General features: G+C 45.6%; 1 protein-coding gene across 1 annotated transcript in view; it reads right to left on the reverse strand.

The window, feature by feature from the left end:
- LOC147434690 (uncharacterized) overlaps positions 1-16902 on the reverse strand; it is a 93381-nt gene extending 76479 nt beyond the window's left edge. The window contains exon 1 of the mRNA XM_086490014.1: positions 16765-16902. The gene's annotated coding sequence lies outside the window, so the exon portion shown is untranslated. The remainder of the gene's footprint in view (positions 1-16764) is intronic.
- Between the last annotated feature and the right edge of the window lie 2575 nt (positions 16903-19477).

A 19477-nucleotide genomic window follows, 5' to 3' on the forward strand; every position in this document is an offset into this window, starting at 1 on the left:
TTATATCTCTCTCCGAGGACTATGTCGTTCCGATAGCTATTTTGGCAAGATATGGAACGAGGTCGAAGCGGAGCATGACTTGTGTACAGGCTTGGGTGGTCCGGAGACCCAATTGAGTCGTGCTAGAGAGACGAGACAACGACAATATTCCATTAGAGGTGGAATGTGCAAGCTGTGCATGTCCAGGCACTTAGAGTAGTTGCATATCCTCTGGTTGCACACAGCATGATCATCAACATGACAGTTAGTAACCATCATGAGCATTTTACAATGCACAAAACCCATTTTCCCATTTTATCCATTTTTCACTTATTATTAATAAGTGACTTTGTTGGGAAACTGGGTAGGGCAATTCTGCTAAGTTAATATATGAGAAACCTAGCGCTAGCACTTTTTGGCAGAAGAGGCAACAGAAGTCCGCCAACTTACAGTGCACCTTCTCAGCAAGACCGGCAGGTGACCTAGCGTTTCCAGCCAACAGCTCATCAAGACTAGCGTTTTGGCTCAGTTTCAGCCTGGAATTTTTCATCAGCAGTACTAGAAGAGCCCTGGCGTTTTGCACATCCCAGATCAGCCCTAGCGTTTTGCAGATCCAAGATCAGGCCTAGCGTTTTTGCACCTTGCTGACAGCATCAGCGTTTTGCAGATTTCCACTAACAGATCAAGCCCAGTATCAGCGTTTTCAATTTTCAGCACTTACTCCACAGAACCAACCCCTAACTTCGCAGATCTCACCTACCCGCAGCAGATCCTCGCCGCACGGTCAAATCAACCAGCGTTTTCAGTTTCAACCCGATGTCCGCAGATTTCAGCATCTGCGTTTTCAGCGCGTCGTCGTCGCATCCTCGCCGACACAGTGTCAGAATTCAGCAGTTAGCAGGTTTGCACATTTCAGCCTCTAGCGTTTTCAGATTTCAGCCCGTCTCGTCGTCGTCATCATTGTCGTCGACATCATTGTCGTCGTCGTCGTCGTCATTGTCATCGTCGTCGTCGTCATCATCATCATCATTGTCGTCGACATCGTCGGCAAGTCCATTGCATCTAGACCATTGTACCAGATTTGTGCAATCAATAGCATAGACCTCTCTCGCCATAGAGAAGGGGGCCCTTGGAGGAGGGTTTGAGAACCGTCTCGTGTCGTATTCTTTCTCTCTCTCTCTCTCTCTCTCTCTCTCTCTCTCTCTCTCTCTCTCTCTCTCTCTCTCTCTCTCTCTCTCTCTCTCTCTCAACACCTTCATTCACAGTGTCATTCACTTTGTTTGTGATCATTTGCACTCTCTCACTAAAGAAACGGAAGGCTCTCCCTTCCGTAAGTTAAAGGAACCCTTGAGCACAGTTCGGAGCACTCATCTTGAGCAAAGTTCAACATTCACTTCCGTTGCACCTTACATTGGTATCAAAGCTTTGGCAGTGTTCTATATCACTCAAGGAAAGAACCACAAGAAAAAAAAAATCGCTTGTTGCGGTCGCATGTAACCCAAGTCCACTTGGGCGTGTCGATTCCTAATCGTGTTTTTGAAGAGTGACAGGTAACCCAAGAAAGAAGGGCTTGTCCAACCTCCCCTTGTTCCTCTTTTCACTCATTGAGAGCAGACCGTGCACTTAGCGGCCGGCCAATCGATGTGAGGTGGGAAAAAGCAACTTTGGTGTGAGTGCAAGGCCGCCAAAGGGTGCGCCCGCAGGGAAGAGTCGAGCTCGGGTAAGAGAAAAGCCTTCTCTAACACAGATTGCAAGCTCAAGATAACCCTATGCACCTTGCGGTCTATCAGTGACTGTTGTAGCACACGGTAGCTTCGACATCGGCTTGATCATACACGGGCATCAGATCCTTGGGAGATCCATTCATTCCACGCTTTCATCGGCGGTTGCGCACTCCAGAGGGGGTGATGACTTGTGGTTTGTTTTTGGACACACCTTTGCACTCATCAAAGTTCACACAAGATATGACCATGCTCATGGCATATGGGATTCCAACATTCCAAGAGAGGACACCACCATCTTGGTTGGACAGACACCCCCAGCTCATTCATCTTGAGAGCCACACCAACCCGACCAGGTCTAGTGGCATTGTTGGCAGGATTATGCTTTGGTTTACACCGGAGGACTGGAGGCAAGAGTTACAGGCAGGTCGGCGCAGACATCTTGGTCTGGCCACTAATTCCCAGATCTCCTTAGCGCAGACTTCTCGTCTAGCTTCCCTACTTCTACGGGATTTACAATGCACACAGCTTGGTCTGACCACACCCCTTCTTAGAGGGCCTTCACAGCGCAAACTGTTGAGTTTGGCTTTCCCCTCATCTTGGATTACCCTACCTACTGACAGGGCACCATCTGGTGGTGGTCCGTGCGGTCTCTCGGTGACTGCTTTAGCAGCTTACGATAGCTTATACAGTGCAGACTGTTTAGTCTAGCTTTCCTTGTTTCGGAGGAGTTTATGGCACAGATTACTACATTTGGCCTCCCTGGAGTTTTACACAGCTTAGCCACCTAGCCACACTTGGTTGCAAGTTCATGCATTGACAAGCTTCCGGCCATTCTCATGACGGTTCCTAAGCTTCTCCATTTTCTCCAAACGGTTTGATTACAGACACCACAGATCCTATTGTGCAAGACACTTGCAGGTCTATTGGCACTTCTTTTACGACAAGGAGTTGTTTTCACACTCAGTTCGGCACCTTCACGCAGTATCTTCACACTGTATCTGCAGAGTACAACAGTTTGCTACACTGCTCGTGACGGCACTATACCATGGAGATTTCTTGGCGGTTGGGACCCCCACACCCAAGACTACTGCTACAATCGCGGAGTTTCCCGGAGTATTGTCTTCAGTGGACATCGTAGTAGACATCTTCATCAGTTGCCTCACATCTTCGGCTTCATATGATTTGTTCAGCATCAGGTGCTGAGAGGGGGTGTTAGACTTACACCACTCTGCTGCTTCACAGGTCTAGAGCATACTTGTACGGCTAGTATGTCTCCGGGCTAGCCACCCATAGCCTAGGTTGCTCCTGGTCCGCGGCCGCCCGAGTTTGGGGCTGGCCGCCCACTTTGTCCAGGTGCCCTCATATATTTCCATATATCATTTTTCTGTTGGGTCGTGGGGATTTTTATCAGGCCTTGCCCTACCTCTCCTTGGGCACCTATTTATGGGGCCACAGGAATACCCACTTCCATCATACTGATTAAACCGAGGGTTTTCTGCTCATGGTAGTCATGAGAGGCTGATCGCCCCCTCTTCACCATCTCTCTCTCTCTGGTAGACCCTACACAAGAATTGGGCACGAAGATGGCCAACTACAAAGAAAACTTCCTACAGCTATATGAAGATGGTTTTGTGATTCGCCCGAGCTACATGGATACCCACCTGTCTCATGGTTTGAGATGTGCTATTGGTCAGATTCGTACATCCTCACACCAGCTGGAAATTGAATTTGGCAGATTTAGGGGAATCCCACCTGAGAGCAGAATTTGCAAGTTATGCGGAATGGAGCCGGAGACAGAATTACACTACATATGCCATTGCACCGTATACTATGAGATACGTGGGCATTTCCATTGCCTATTTAAAGAAGGCTTTGGACCTCTAGATAGAGTCATGCAATACCAAGATCAAAGGTGCTTAGGCCTGTACCTACTGGAACTACATCGGCACAGGGATAATCTAATGAGAAGACAAAGAGCACTACAGCCTCAGAGGCAGATCACAGATTTCTTCGGATCGAGAGAAGCAGAAATGGAAGGAGAGGCAAGAGGCCAGCAGCGAGCACAAAGGAGTACCCACATTCATACCAAAGGCACCCTCATTGACAGGGCGATTGAGCTTAGGAAATCGAGACGACCACGACCGAGATGCAGAAGCACACTTCACCGAAGGAGACTACAACAAAGGATTAGAAGCATTCTAGCCAGACACCCAGAATGCTCCTAAGAAGTTTATCTAATACTTTGTATTTAGTTTTTTCGCATTTATTTTCACACTTTCACACTTTTCAGACATTGTAACAGATTCACCACTTTTGTATCAGTTTGGTCTCATAGGTCACTCTGGCCTTTTGAAGACGTTAATATAACATTTCATTTCTCTCTCTCTCTGAAGGAGCAGGCAGGGGACTACAGCTGAAGGAGCAACTCTCTCTGAGGATGGACCAACCAGATGAGTTGGATGATACAAGTAGCTTCGTCACCCCACAAAAAATGCAAGCGACTTTCAAGCGGAGGAACAGAGAAAGTATACTCTCGCCAGGTTCTTTACGGGCAGGGAAAACCATCAGAGTCAAGGATGATGTATTAATGGAAAGAATTCAAGTAATGATTAAATCAAAGCTCAGCTTTATGAGAGATGATATTAGGAAAGAGATGTATGCAAATGCGGATAACTATAAGAATTCTATGTATCAGATATGAGGAAAGAATTGGATGAAGCAATGCTTGGTAAACATGATGAGATGTACGCATCCTTGAAAGGGGAGATGCAGAATTTAGTGCGGGCAGAAGTGAATGTTATGGAATGTATTATGCAAAAAAAATTAGATGAGGCAATTGCAAGCTTTGATGCCTGGAAAAAAAATGTGGAAAAGTGCATAAAGGAAAAGGATGCAGTGATTGAAGAGCTTAAAGGGGAGCTTGCAACTTGCAAGATTATGCCCAAAATGGAGAGGGAAAATCAGCCTTCGATGTTGAAAGAGCTTGAGGAAATTAAGGAGCAAGTGAAAACTTTGCGCAAAGGGGAAGAGAAAAATTTGAAAGCGGCCTCTTCATGGGCGGAGCCCCTTTTTAAAACACAAGAGAAGGTTGACGAAGCAGAAAAATGGATTGCGGGTGCAAAGAAAGGGAAGGCCCAAATGCAAGAAGCCGTACAGACTTCTACCATCATCAATATGACCATTGAAGAGGAAGAGAAGAGGAAGAATAGAGCCCTGCATGTGCATATTACAGGTATCAAAGACACTGGAAATGTAGAGGATGAAGTGAAGGAACTCTTGCAACGCATGGGCATCCCGGAACCTACGCATACAGGTGCTTGGAGAGTAGGAAAGAAGGGAATTGATGGAAAGGGAAATGTCAAAGAGAAAGCACTTATTTTGCGATTCCCAACTATGGAATCAAGGAAGGAATTCCTAAAGAAGAGAACAACACTTAAGAACACAGGGATATTTATGGGGCATGACCTTACTTTGGCGCAAATAACACATATGCAAGAGTTGATGCCAGAGATTAAGGCAGCAAGGGAGAAAGGAAAAATTGCATTTTATAGAGGAGGGAAAGTAGTGGTTTTGGAAAAGCGCACAGCATGACGGTGCGAGACCTATGGGACCACACTCCGGATGGCGGCATGGAATTGTAATGGATCCTATAGATTGGATGTGAGTGCTTTTGAGGATAGCTTCAGAGATAGAGACATTGTTTTTTACTCAGAAACGCATTTGATGCCTGGACAGTTGATGCCACGTGTGACTGGTTATTTATGGGAAACAGCTTGTAGACCAGATGCTAGATCCCAGCACGGGAGCCAAGGTTCAGGAGGTGTAGCTGTCTTATTCAAGGAGGAATTGCAGCCGCTATTACAGATAGTTCGGAGAGATGACCAGGCGAGATACATGTGGGTGAGACTAAGAGCTGAGACGGGCAGATTCTTATATATTGCTATATGTTACTTTCCCCCTAGTACTTCAGTCTATGCCTCACCTAGAGGACAATCTCCTTTCTCTATACTTGATGATGACATATGGGAGTTTTCTAGAGATGGAGATATCATTCTCCTGGGAGACTTTAATGCCAGGACGGCCAACTCCCAAACGGTATTCTATGATACCTCAGAGGAGATACTCAGAGAAGTGGATATTTCGGAGATGGGGCTTTACAGACACTCAACAGATAGGGAGCATACAGAGTATGGGAGATATCTCATGGAGATGACGGCTATGCATGGTTTGGCCATACTTAATGGAATAGAGATTTTTCCTTCTTTTGGGGGATTTACATGCTTTCCGCACAAACATGGGGCTAGTACAGTGGATTATGTCATGACTTCACCGAGCTTCATTTCTAGTATTCAGGATCTTAGTGTGGGATCTAGACCTGTTGGAATAGCAATGGACCATGCTCTTTTGACTTTTTTAGTCTCCTTCCAGTACAGTGCTTCTCAGACACCACAAATGATTGCACACACACGATATGCTTTTACACCAGAGACCGACTTGGTGTATGTAGAGGAGATTTATAGACGGATGTGGGCAGCCAAGCCAGTTTATACTGTGGAGGAGATTACTACTCAATTGACTGAGATCTTGCATGGGGCAGCAATAGAGGCATACCCACATACTCGACCAGATCAGAGAAGACGTTCTGGGAGCATACCTCAAAATAGTTGGTATGATGATGAGTGCAGAGAGATGAGAGCTCAGATTCAGCGCGAGCTTGTACTTGGGGTGATCACATATAAACAGTCTCGGATTGCTCTTCGGCGTCTAGTACGACGGAAGAAGCGGGCCTTTTTAGCCCAGTTGGAACGTGATTTGTATCAGCTCTTTTTGAGTCGAGATTCAGGGGATGCCTGGCGTTTCTTCCATGAGCACTCCCCCCCTCCAGTGATTACTTCTCCCGAAATTTGGGGTCAGTATGCAGCATCATTATATAAAATACCGGGGCAACCGCCTCTACCAGACCCCCCAGAGCCATGCCCAGACACCAGTACCTTCTTTACCACTGAGATGGTGAAGAAGGCCATTGACAGGATGAAGACTAGGAGAGCATATGATCATGATGGTTTGGTGGCAGAGCACTTGATACATGCTAGAGATTTACTGTCGGAGGTTCTTGCGCGGTTGTTTAACCGGGTCATGTGTGAGGGACTGCCCAGGTCTTGGAGTTTATCTACTATCGTACCTCTCTTTAAAGCAAGGGATCCCAAGGTACCAGGGAATTACCGTACTATTATGGTAGGGCACACATTAGCACGGTTGTATGCGTCTATCCTGGAGCAGCAACTGAGTAAATGGGCAGAAAATGAGGGCATACAAGCAGCAGGACAGGCTGGATTTAGGAGGGGTTTCTCCACCTTGGACCATATTCTTACACTCAGAGCCATTATTGAGGAGGGTAGGGCACATGGGAGACGGATGTATTGTTGCTTTGTGGATTTCCGCAAAGCATTCGACACAGTACCGAGAGCCAGATTGATGCGCAGGTTACAGGAGTTGAGAGTGCCCACAGAGATCATTTGGGGGATCATGGCTTTATACGGCTCACTGATTGGCCACGTACGCACTCCTGAGGGGATTTCTGACATTGTGCATTCCACCATTGGTGTGAAGCAGGGGTGTCCTCTGTCCCCTACACTATTTGGTATGTATGTAGATGAGGTTTCTGACTACATTGACAGAGAAGGCGACAGAGGTGCTCAGCTAGCAGGGACATGGATCCCTTTGTTACTATATGCTGATGATATTGTGTTGATATCAGAGTCACCAGAGGGCATGCAGAGACAGTTGGATGCATTACACAGCTTTGCGGAGGATAGTAGATTGTCTGTGAACCTTGGTAAAACCAAGGTTATGGTGTTTAACACTACTCTGCAGTGGGTCAGGAGATCGGCACCTACACTCGTATATGGTCAGGACACTGTGGAATACACAGATGCATATACATATCTTGGGGTGGTATTCTCGGGACCGAGGTTTGCTCTGAGCAGAGCAATAGAGACTAGACTGTCTAGAGCATATGCAGCACTAGGAGGGCTAGAGAGGATGTGTTCGCAGGTTCAGTTTCAGGAACCACGAACAAAGCTATGGCTTTTTGATACTTTGGTTACTTCAGCTATGCTTTATGGGGTACAGGTGTGGGGACCATCTGTGGATCATGACAGGTGGAGGAACATGGAGAGGCCCTTGGTATCTATGATCTCTCGGATTATTAGAGCCAAGTCCTCCGTACCACATGCGATTATTCGAGCAGAGCTAGCAGCCCCTCCTATAGAGATTGAGGCTATTACCAGATCCGTGTCCTTTTTGCACAGCTTATGGGATACACGTGGAGGCAGGTACGCCATAGTTACCCGGAACGCGGAACGAGAACGGCAACGGGATCCCCGCGGAACGAGGGAACGGCTAGGGGTCCGGAACGGGAACGTCGCGGAACGGGAGGTATAAAAAACACCCAAAAAGTGCAATTTTTAGCTCCTTGTGTTTAAATACAAGGAGTATTAGAGTGCTTTGACTCTAATACTCACAAAAAACTCGTTTTGAAGACCATTCAACCTTGCTATGACTAGATGATGAGAGAGAGAGAGAGAGAGAGAGAGAGAGTGAGATGGAGAGGGAGAGATTTGAGAGAGTCGGAGGGAGAGGAAGAGAGCTTTGAAGGCTTGAAGCCTTGAGCCTTGAGAGAGTGAGTCTTGAGAGGGAGAGATCTTGAGAGTGAGAGGGAGAGAGCTTGAGCCTTGAGGATTAGCTTGTGAAGAGAAAGGGGGAGAGGGGTGCATTTTATGAGTCCTTGAGGCCTTGCACACTTTCAAAAGAAGCCCAAACATTTACTTCAATTTTTTCAATTTTTGCCAAATTTGTTTGTAGCCGTTGGCCGTTCCAGGGGCATTCCGGAACGGTCCGGGGGCGTTTCGGAACGTTCCGGAACGGCCGTTCCGGTTTGCATTGGCCACCCGGAACGTCAGACATTCCGGGACGTTCCGGAACGTTCGGGAAGGGAACTGCCCCCCGGAACGGGGGCTAGGGGGCGTTCCCCGGTAACTATGAGGTACGCTAGATTGGCTCTGGAGTCTTCTAGACAGTTAGCGACGCAGGGAGACACATCATGTTGGTATGCGCAGATGACCTCTTGGTTTCAACGGCATGGTTTCAGCCTAGATAGACTGCCTCCTTTTCAGTATTCCCTGGATGCACCTTCACTACCAGTCACACGGACGGAGATCACTAGACTTATTCGTCAGGATCTTATACAGTTGGACACCAGGAGGACATGGGTAGAGCCAGTGCAGGAGTTGGGCACGAAGATGGCTTTCTACAAGGAGCATCTTCTCCAACTCTCGGGAGATGGGTTTGTGATTCGTCCGAGCTACATGGACACTCATCTGTCTCATAGTTTGCGATGCGCTATAGGTCAGATCCGCACATCCTCGCACCATTTGGAGATTGAGACGAGCAGATTCAAAGGGATACCACCGGAGAGCAGGATATGTAAATTATGCGGTACAGAGCCAGAGAGAGAGTTACATTACATATGCCACTGCACTGTGTATTATGAGATACGAGGGCGCTTCCATTGCTTATTCAGGGAGGGCTTTGGACCCCTAGATAGAGTCATGAAGTATGAGGATCAGAGATGCCTTGGCTTATATCTACTTGAGCTAAAGCCGCATAGGGATAGTCTGTTGAGGAAGCATGGGACACGACAGTCTCACAGAGACCGATCACAGATTTCTTTGGATCGGGAAAGCCAGGAAAGCAGCCACCAGCGCAGAGTTGTGCCCGTGTGCATACCAGAGGCACCCTCATTGACAGGGCGATTGAGCTTGGGAGATCGAGGTGACCACGACCGAGACACAGGAGCACACTCCATTGACGGAGACTTCAGCAGAGGATCAAGGACATCCTAGCACGACATCCGGAGTGTCATTGAGAACTTACTCTACACTTCATTTTCACTGTCACTACTCACTTCTCACTTTTATTTTTTGCATTCAGTACCTTTGTACTTTTGTATTCAGACATTGTACTAGTTTCACCACTTTGTATCAGCTGGTCTCATAGGTCATTTTGGCCTTTTGAAGACGTTAATATATCATATCATCTCTCTCTCTCTCTCTCTCTCTCTCTCTCTCTCTCTCTCTCTCTCTCTCTCTCTCTCTCTTTGCCTCTGTGTATCTCCCAGCTAGCTGCTTAGTTCACACCTAGCAGTTTAGGATTCCATAGTATTTTATTTTGTCATTCTGTCATTTCATTTTTGTCTCTTGTTACTCTGACTTTGTATCAGATCCACCACATTGTAACTTTCTGGTCTCATAGGTCACTTTGGCCTTTTGAAGATGTTAATATAACATTTCATTTCTCTCTCTCATGCTTCCGCGCACGCGCACTCACACCCCTAGCTTCGCAGATCTCACCTACCCACAGCAGATCCTTGCCGCATGCTCATAACATTTCATTTCTCTCTCTCATGCTTCCGCGCACGCGCACTCACACCATAGTCACAAGGGACGCATTCCGGGACGGGGGAACGGGGGACGGGGGACGGGGCTGAAATGGATTTTTAGTGTAAAAAAGAGAGCGGGACGGCAAGTGGGGACGGAAAAGTGGGGACGGGAAGCCCGAAAAAGGGCGTCCCCTGTTACTATGACTCACACCCCTAGCTTCGCAGATCTCACCTACCCACAGCAGATCCTTGCCGCATGCTCATATCAACCAACGTTTTCAGTTTCAGCCCGCTGTCCACAGATTTCAGCATCTGCGTTTTCAGCGCGTCGTCGTCGCCATCGCCGTCCTTGCCGACACAGTGTCAGAATTCAGCAGTTAGCAGATTTGCAGATTTCAGCCTCTAGAGTTTTCAGATTTCAACCCGTCTCGTTGTCGTCGTCATTGTCGTCGACGTCGTCGGGGCAAGTCCATTGCATCTAAACCATTGTACCATATTTGTGCAATCACTAGCATAGACCTCTCTCGCCATAGAGGGGGGGGCCCTTGGAGGAGGGTTTGAGAACCGTCTGGTGTCGTATTCTTTTCTCTCTCCCTCTCAGTCTCAGCACCTTCATTCACAATGTCATTCACTTTGTTTGTGATCATTTGCACTCTCTCACTAAAGGAACGGAAGACTCCCTTCCGTAAGTAAAAGGAACCCTTGAGCAGTTCGGAGCACTCATCAGCAAAGTTCAACATTAACTTCCGCTGCACCTTACATCATTGGGCGATTTTGGCGAGATGTGTTTGCTCATCTTCAGACGAAGTTGAGTATGTCGTCTTCTAACTATCCTGAGTCCAATGGACAAACTGAGAGGATGAATCAGACATTAGAGGACATGTTGAGAGCCTATGTCTCTCACCAGCAGTGTGATTGGGAAAGGTATCTTCCACAATTAGAGTTTGCCCATAATAGTAGCAAGCATTCTGCTACTGGATTTAGCACGTTTATGCTGATGTATGGATTTGAGCCTAAATCCCCGATTGCTATTGGCTTAGAGAAAGTCAAGGAACGCCAAGCTCGAGATTTCCTGTATGACATGCAAGAAATGCTCGAATTGGCTAAGAATAGTATAAGAACGGCTCGAGATCGTGTCACTACTTATGCTAATCAAAAGAGATCTCCCAAGACTCTAGAGGTGGGACAATGGGTCTATCTGAAGATACCCAAGGATTCCAAGGCGGACGTAGTGTGAACCCGGCCAGTGTGGCTGGCCATTATTATAAAAGGGAGGCCAAGGCCTCATTTGTAGTTATCGACCCCCACTGGCAGAGTGCCAATGGTTAGCCCGCGAGGCTAGGAGTACGCAAGGTCACCTCGAGGAGGTGAGGCCGGGTGGTTTAGGACGCTCAGTCTTACAGGTGCACACCTACATCCTCGGACGTTGGCCCCAACACGAGGGAGCTGCCGGATGGTGGCTATGGTCGGGTGGTTCGTCCGACGCGTGTCTGTAGGGTGTCTGTGTAGCCGAGAGATCCACTCCCTGCTTTCGTTTCAACAGCCTTGCACCACTGCATGTGGGATAAATCCACCTTTCTTTTCCTTGACTCAAACTCTTGTACTCTAGGACAAAGCTCACACTTTACAATCCTCCCCTTGAGGTTTGGACTAGGAAGAAACTGACATCTCTGGCACACTCCAATCCAGGAGCAAAAAAGAACATCTCCAGTCCAGGAGACCATCCCTAATCCAGGAGACAAACTATCTCTAATCCAAGAGATACTCAACACCTCCCCTCAAACAGACGCTCAACAGAGGTCAAGTGATCAAGATAAGTCAACAGCGAGTAAGTGGCAATAGCATACAACAGAGCACTAAGGGGACAGCCCTACCTGACCGAACAACCGAGAGGCCAAGATTCAGTTAATTCACCTTCCAAGATCCTTGAAGACGTGCTACATGCATATAAAAAATAAACCACATTGGCGAATTTAGCACCAAACCCTAGGCACCTCATCGTGGCGGCAATGAATTCCCACTGTACAATGTCAAAGGCCTTTTCAATGTCAACTTGCATAACCAGCACATCCTGTTGAGTGTACTTAGCATACTCCATGCCAATCATAACATTAGCCAGATTATCCATAATCTGGCAATGTGGAATGAAACCATATTGAGCTTGATGGAGTCCTGCAAAAAGATGATCCTTAATGCGGTGCACCAGCATCTTAGCCAATATCTTATAAACCACCTGCATCAAAGTAATCGGGCACCAATGAGAGAATCGCTCACAAAGCGCTTGCTTAGGCAGCAATTTAAGTAAACCTTCTTTCCAAGATAGTGGCAAATCCTGTTTGTCCCATGCCGCATTCATCATGAAAAGCAGCGGATATTCAAGAACCTCCCAGAAGAAGAGGAAAAATTCCACAGTAAGCCCATCCCAACCAAGATTCCGCCAACGGCCCAAAGCAAGCAACGCATTATGCAATTTTGAGGCAGTGAAGGGGTCCTCAAGGCCACATGCATCTTGCGGGGAAATGATCGGAGCAACAAAGGAAACCATCAATCGCCGCGCATGGCAAGCAGCCAAAGATGGCTGGGAAGGAGCAGCAAACACCTGCCGATAATGCAAAACCAAGGCATCCGCAAGACTGCAAGTTCTTGCTTTGAAGAAGTCCAAACACCTGAGGAAAGCATAACCCGCTTGATTGCATGTGAGAGTCTTGAATGATGCAAATGCTTAAAGAATTGCTTTGAAGCACAGCCTTTATCTATGAAAGCACAGACGTGCGTCTGCTATTTAGCAAGCTTTCACTTGTCATTATGCTGAATACACATAGAAGCTTCACATAACTCCGACATCTCGGAATCAGACAGAGGCCATAAATCAACCAATACTTGCAGTCGTTGACAAGCTTGCTTCGCATCTTTGACATCCCCTCGAGTGCACTGCATGTAATGCGTGCCATAGTCACAAATAACACTTTGCACCCTCATAACAAAGCGATACCAGGTAGCATCAAGATCAAGATGCATATGAGCAAGCAGAGGAGGAATAACCTCAGAAATCATGTCACGAAAAACCTCATGAGTGAGATAAGCATTATTAACAAGCAGTCTGCCCAAAACTCACATCCAGCAAAACAGGGTAATGATCTGATAACTGCAAGGTGCAATCAATGTTGACCTCACATACAAATTCCTCATATTGTTGCAGATTAAGCAAATACCATCTATCCAACCGCGCTCGATAAGCAGAGTAGGCAACATGCTGAAAAGTGAAACCAGAGGCATCTGGATGCAAATGCCGCCATATATCAATCATCTGAGTAGAAGCAAAGAGATTATCCCATTCTTGCCTTTCCGCAAACAACATATGTGAATTACCAGTGGTACTATCATCCATCTGAGGGGTATTATTAAAATCACCGCAAAGGAATGCATTCGAGGTCCATGAGCAAGAAGAGGTATCTCGCCATAGAGCAACCCTTTGTCCAGATGATGTATACACATAAATGACTCCAAATTCATACACCTGACCGTTCAACAAGCATTGAATTACCATCCAGCGGCCATGCGGATCATTAAACAAGAGAACTGGCTCAAGCTCATGCCAAACCAGCATCAATAAACCTGAGTAATCTTGCAAACCAGCTTATGCAATCCAGTAACATGCAAAATAAGAACACTGACCAGCAAAGTCATGCTGATTGTATTCTTGCAAAATCATGATATCTGCATTACATGTATGTACATAGTGCTAGGTCAGTCGCCATTTATCAAGGTTACATAACCCACGCACATTATATGAGATGCATTTAATGCGACTATGCATTGGAAACCATATTTACAACGGCAAGAAACGCAAGGATCAAGTCGAGATGCCCATATGGACATCTCATTCCACCACATCCATGCCAGAACCCATCCGCTGAGTCAAAGCAGGAAATTTGTCCATAGAAACTGCCTGAGAAGTGGAAGCCTCACCCAAAAGTACATCCTTATAAGAGTGCATCGCTTTTTCCCAAGCGTCAATCAACGTGCGATTGTCATTGCAAGGAAGCTGCTTAAATGATACATTCTTATTAGCGTTAACCAATGAAACATAATTACGGGAGGAAAGTGGAGTACAAATTTTCACTGCCTTTTTAGGTACCACCCACGAGCCAACATCACTCGACCCACATTTTTGCCTTTACCTACATTTACATTCCCAACATCCGCAAACGGCGTATTTTTGTTTTTTTTCTACACTGGAAGTCACCTTCATAGCAGGGACTCCATTTGATTTAGCTTTGGCAACAGATTTACCCACAGGGGCAGGGGTAGAGGAAGGAACAGCCGAAAGAGGGGGCTGTAAAACTGGTTCAGAACATTTAGATTGCATGTGACCGAGTTTACCGCATCGAAAACAGGAGTTAGCAAATTTGCCCCATTTGAGTTTAAAAGGACACTTGCCCACCCAAGGATCCCCTGAACCCACCATAATTCCATCCGGGGTATGCTTATTCGTATCCCACAGAATGCAAAACCTGTTGGTGTTCGCATCCAATTTCAGAGGGCAAATCACCTTGCCAAGTTGAGCAGCCAACAAAGGAAGAAAATGCCTCCACGTGCGAGAAAAATCAACAATTTCCACCCACACAGGACATTTGTGATGAATAAGACTTTGATAGTCCTTCGTAAGTGCCCAAGGTAGAACATGAGTCATCTGCGTGCCAAAAAAGAGAGAAGACATCTCCAGCAGAAGGTTTCTAGCCTCAGTATCTGCCAATAAAACCTCATAGAAACCCTGAGCACCAAAATAAACGCCTCGGACAGCCTGGCATTTGAGAAGGAAATCAATCCACTGTCCGGCATCCTGTGCAATGGGCATTTTGCCGGGAAAAACAAGATGACCGCATTCATGGCATATTGCGCTACCGGATCCATAAGGTCCTGTACTGGAATTCGCACCTCAAGGGCAGGTGTCTGACCATTCCAAGCTTTTCGGGCCTCTTCGAAGTCTTCATACAGACAAATTTTGATTTCAGTAGCACTTCCCGAAACACTGTCCATGGCTTTACAACCCTTGAAAACACACAGGAACTCTAACATGCATCAACCAGGCAACTACCAAAAACCAAAGCAAAAGACTTTGTTTGTATTTTGTCATATTTTATCTATTTACAGAGACCGCAGAGATATGTACATCTCCCACAGAACGATACATCTGCAAATTAACTGTGCCTGGAATACACTGCAAATTAACTGTGCCTGTCGTACAAGAAACTGTCAGTAGTAGTAAAGTGCATGGCGCTGATGAAGCAGCAGTCATGCAGAGAACTGACAGCAGCAAACAGGCCAAGGACAACGAGGGCTGAACACTTGCAGGGTTCAGGACAGTCGTGCAGAGTAGAAAGGGCTCATGTGCAGACATAGGCAGACTGCAGCGGTGTCACGCTACGCAGAGGACTGGCAGGGAGGAAACTTCTCGCTGACACACACAAACTCGCGCGCGCCGCACGCTGAGGGGCTGAGCCCACTGCAGAGGAATGTGCAAGCGTAGAGAGGAGGTCCTCGCGTAGGCTTTCTCTTGCACGCAGACAGAGCAGGTCCTCCACACACACACACACACACACACACACACACACACACACACATGCAACCACACACATACACGCTGACACATGCAGCACAGACATGTACAAGCAATCACACAAAACAAAAAGCCACAAACAGACACAACAAGCAGACAAGCAGCAACAAGACAAACGAAAGAAAACCCGCGAGTGAAAGAAAAAGGCAGAAAACAAAGAAACCGGTGCAGGACATAGAGGCACGCAATGGGAGTGAAATGAGAAGGGGTTGTCGAAGCAAAGGGAAGGGCTGGCGGAGCTTCAGATTTGGCAAATCGTCGCAGAGAGTGTGTCCGCAACTGTTCGACAACGCGTGGGAGCTTAGGGCAGGCAGGTCACAAAGCGACGCGAAGCAGGAGAGAGTGGAAGAGGGGAGCTCGGCAGATCTACAACATCACGAGAACCCTAGACGCACGACTCTCTCTCTCTCTCTCTCTCTCTCACTCTCAAAAGGCCAATTCAGGGCCAATGTACTCTCTTCTATGTAGTTGAGCTCACTACATTGGTATGCAGGAGGAAAAGTGTTCTTTTTATGTTTTTGTTGACGTCTCAAGTGGTGGTATGCAGGTGAACCACAAATGTTGCAATTTTTGCATTGCTACATGTTATTCGAACATACGGATTAATTCTACAGATAGTGGGACTTTTCTGAACTGCAAGAACTAGAAGGTAGAGATTGAGGTCTTCACAGACACAAATAAGCAAGTTTTTCCCTATTTCTATGATTGTCTGGTTTCACAGACCCATGCATAAGTTGCTCAAAAGATGTATAAAGTGAGTGCCTTCTTCAACTCCTCTCATAAAGCTGAAAGCAGAAGCAGCATATTGTTTACCTGTGGGTCTATGGGATCCAGCCTTGTGACTGCTTAGTTAATCTGACTTTGTATCAGATACACCGCATTGTAACTTTCTGGTCTCATAGGTCACTTTGGCCTTTTGAAGACGTTAATATAACATGTCATTTCTCTCTCTCTCTCTCTCTCTCTCTCTCTCTCTCTCTCTCTCTCTCTCTCTCACACACCTGGTTACAAATGCGTTCGACAGGCTCCCGGATGCTTCTTAGTGTCGCGCTCCTTGTTGCTCGCTCATCGCAGAGGTCGCGACCACAGACTTTAAAATTGCATGTCCAGACTTTTGCCAAATTCAAATTCAAAATCTGGCGATGCCTAACAAGTTACACGTGTTTCAGCTTGGCATTAAATTAAAATAGTCTATTAAGAGGAGAGCTTAGAAGTTCACAAAACAGTGTAAAAATAAAAATGCAAAACTTCAAATTTTACCACCACAAATTTCTTTAAAGGGATTTGTTGTAGATAATTTTTCCCAAAGAGTGTTTACATAAACCCGGGTATTGCGTGGTTTAGTGGGGATCAACAAGCCACATTCATTGGATGATGTGAGCGATTGATCACTTTTAGGAGAAGGGATCATGATGCCCACCTTTCGCCCATTTGTGGATGTATGTAAATCATAAGTGTCGGGTGCCTTCACAAATAGTTTACTTTTGGTTCAAATTCAAGTTCACTTGAGAAACAATGAGTTGACATAGGCAAATAGTTCACTTGAACTTCATCACATCATGTTCACTTTGGGTATACTATAAATGGGATCACAATGAGTTTACTCACATGTTATATTTGGATAAGTTGGTGAACATCCATTCCCATCGTAACATTGATCTCCTCTAATACTTAGAGTGCCAATCGGGATTAACTAAGGCAAACAAATTAGAAGACAAAAAAGCCCCATGTTACCATTTTGTAGGTCCTCACATATTTGCCATCCGCACAAATTTACACTTTGGTTTGTGATAAGTTTCTCTCTCCTCTCCCTTTTTGGCATGAGATACTGCAATTTGCAAGATCTGAAACCTGGATTACCATGTTCCCATGTGAGTTACTTAGGAGACCTAGGATTTATAGTGGTTAGAGTTAATGTCAAATAGAATCACTAATTTGAAGGTAACTATTTAAGATAGTCAATACTAGAATCATTATAGCCAGCTACTATAGGATTCACGGGTTCACCTTTGATATGAGGGACAAGTGTAAAGAAGACAATTGTTAGAGAGTGAGTCCAACCAAGCTAGAAAGGTGCTCCAGCCATAGCATAGGTGGACTAAGTACATAGGTGGCCCTCGGTGCAATGATAGCCTTAGCCATGTGGGCCAAGGTGCCAAGACATGACCATGTGGACCAACCCTATCTTACCCTCAACCTTTGTAGATGTGGGGAGCCACTCACTTGGATATTTCCATAATAAATCTTCAAAGTGGGGAGTTCATTGAGCAATCAATCTCATTAGTATGTGGAGTCATTAGTGGTCATTAGTTGCATTGTCATGCCAAGGCATGTTCATAATGTTAAAATAAATTACTCACCTCACTCTCTTTGCTTTTTGATATGTGGGGTCAAGTGCTACAATGTACATAATGTGATATATGTAGAATCGGATGCAATGATTGCTATCGTGTACATACCTTACGGAAACGCCATAACCTTGGATCTGGTATTGTTGTGTGTTTTCTCTTCTTGAAACAATGCTTAAATTGGTTTAGGAATGTACAAGTGTCAAGTGTTTCGAAGTGGCACGCTCGTCTTACCTAGAAAGTCCAATGCAGGTGATCCCGTTCAAAAGTAGTAGGTTTCATACATAGCTATAAAAGATGTATCCAATGTGCAAGTGGAAAATTGAGTTTCACTATGGAATTTTAGCCCAAGGTAATTTTCCACAAATTTAGGGTTTGTTTGGGTTTGATACCGTTAAAAAGGGTCATTTTTAAGCTAAAATGGTAAAAAATGATCCAAAAATAGCAAAAAATGGCTCAAAATGCCATATGAACTATGGTTTCATCATTTTTCAAGCTGGGATGAGCTTATAGAGCCAAAAATCTGCACTTTTCTCCATCTGATGTGTCATATACTAGTGATTGAAGGTGATGACTTAGTGTAGTTTCATGCTATTTCTACCTCGTGTTCGAGCATGTGAGGCCACCAATTAGGGCTTTCTCTCATCAAATAAGAATTTGATAGTGTTGAATGAAGTGTCCAAGATTCCATGAAATGGTCTCGATGAAGAATTGAAGTGAAAATTTAATGTTTTTACCAAGGCAAATGAGCATTGTGTCTATGCAATTGGGGGTTGAGGCTACACCAAAACACCACACACACAAGAGTGTTGAGTTTATCTTTTTTTCTTTTCTAGAGTAAATCTTTCATGGTTGGATTTTTTTTTATTTTCAAGTATTTCTTTTGCTTCAATTCATCTATAATTTGCTGCATTTGCCCACGAATTCTCTCAGTCAAAGGCACGATGCTTCTTTAGTTGTACAACAAACTTCTCGACATAGTTTTTGGTGAACCTAACACAAAGTAGGGTAGAATGAGGGTTCCAAATCTTCATTGAAGGTCTCAGCACAATTCTTCATGTTATGGAGAGACAGAGGAAACAAGGGATGTGGTTTGATCCGGCCACAATGTAAATATTTCAATCCTTGTTGTGTTTATGCAACATCAACAAGCTACTAAAAGAAGGAAACCTTATTCAACAATGGTGAACAAAATGGACCAATTTTATGGTAAAGATGTAACAAATTATCTCTGTGGGTATATCAAGGAGATGGAACTGCATCGAATACCTGAAGCGAAAGTTGTGGTTCTCGAGATCACAAAGCATGTAAGGGTAATGAAGAATGAACATGGGGGGAGTTGGGAAGCATGTAAATTATCCTATCT

The sequence above is a fragment of the Adiantum capillus-veneris genome, chromosome 19 (genome assembly GCF_014529385.1).
Source record: "Adiantum capillus-veneris isolate H3 chromosome 19, ASM1452938v2, whole genome shotgun sequence".
NCBI classification, from domain to species: Eukaryota; Viridiplantae; Streptophyta; class Polypodiopsida; order Polypodiales; family Pteridaceae; genus Adiantum; species Adiantum capillus-veneris.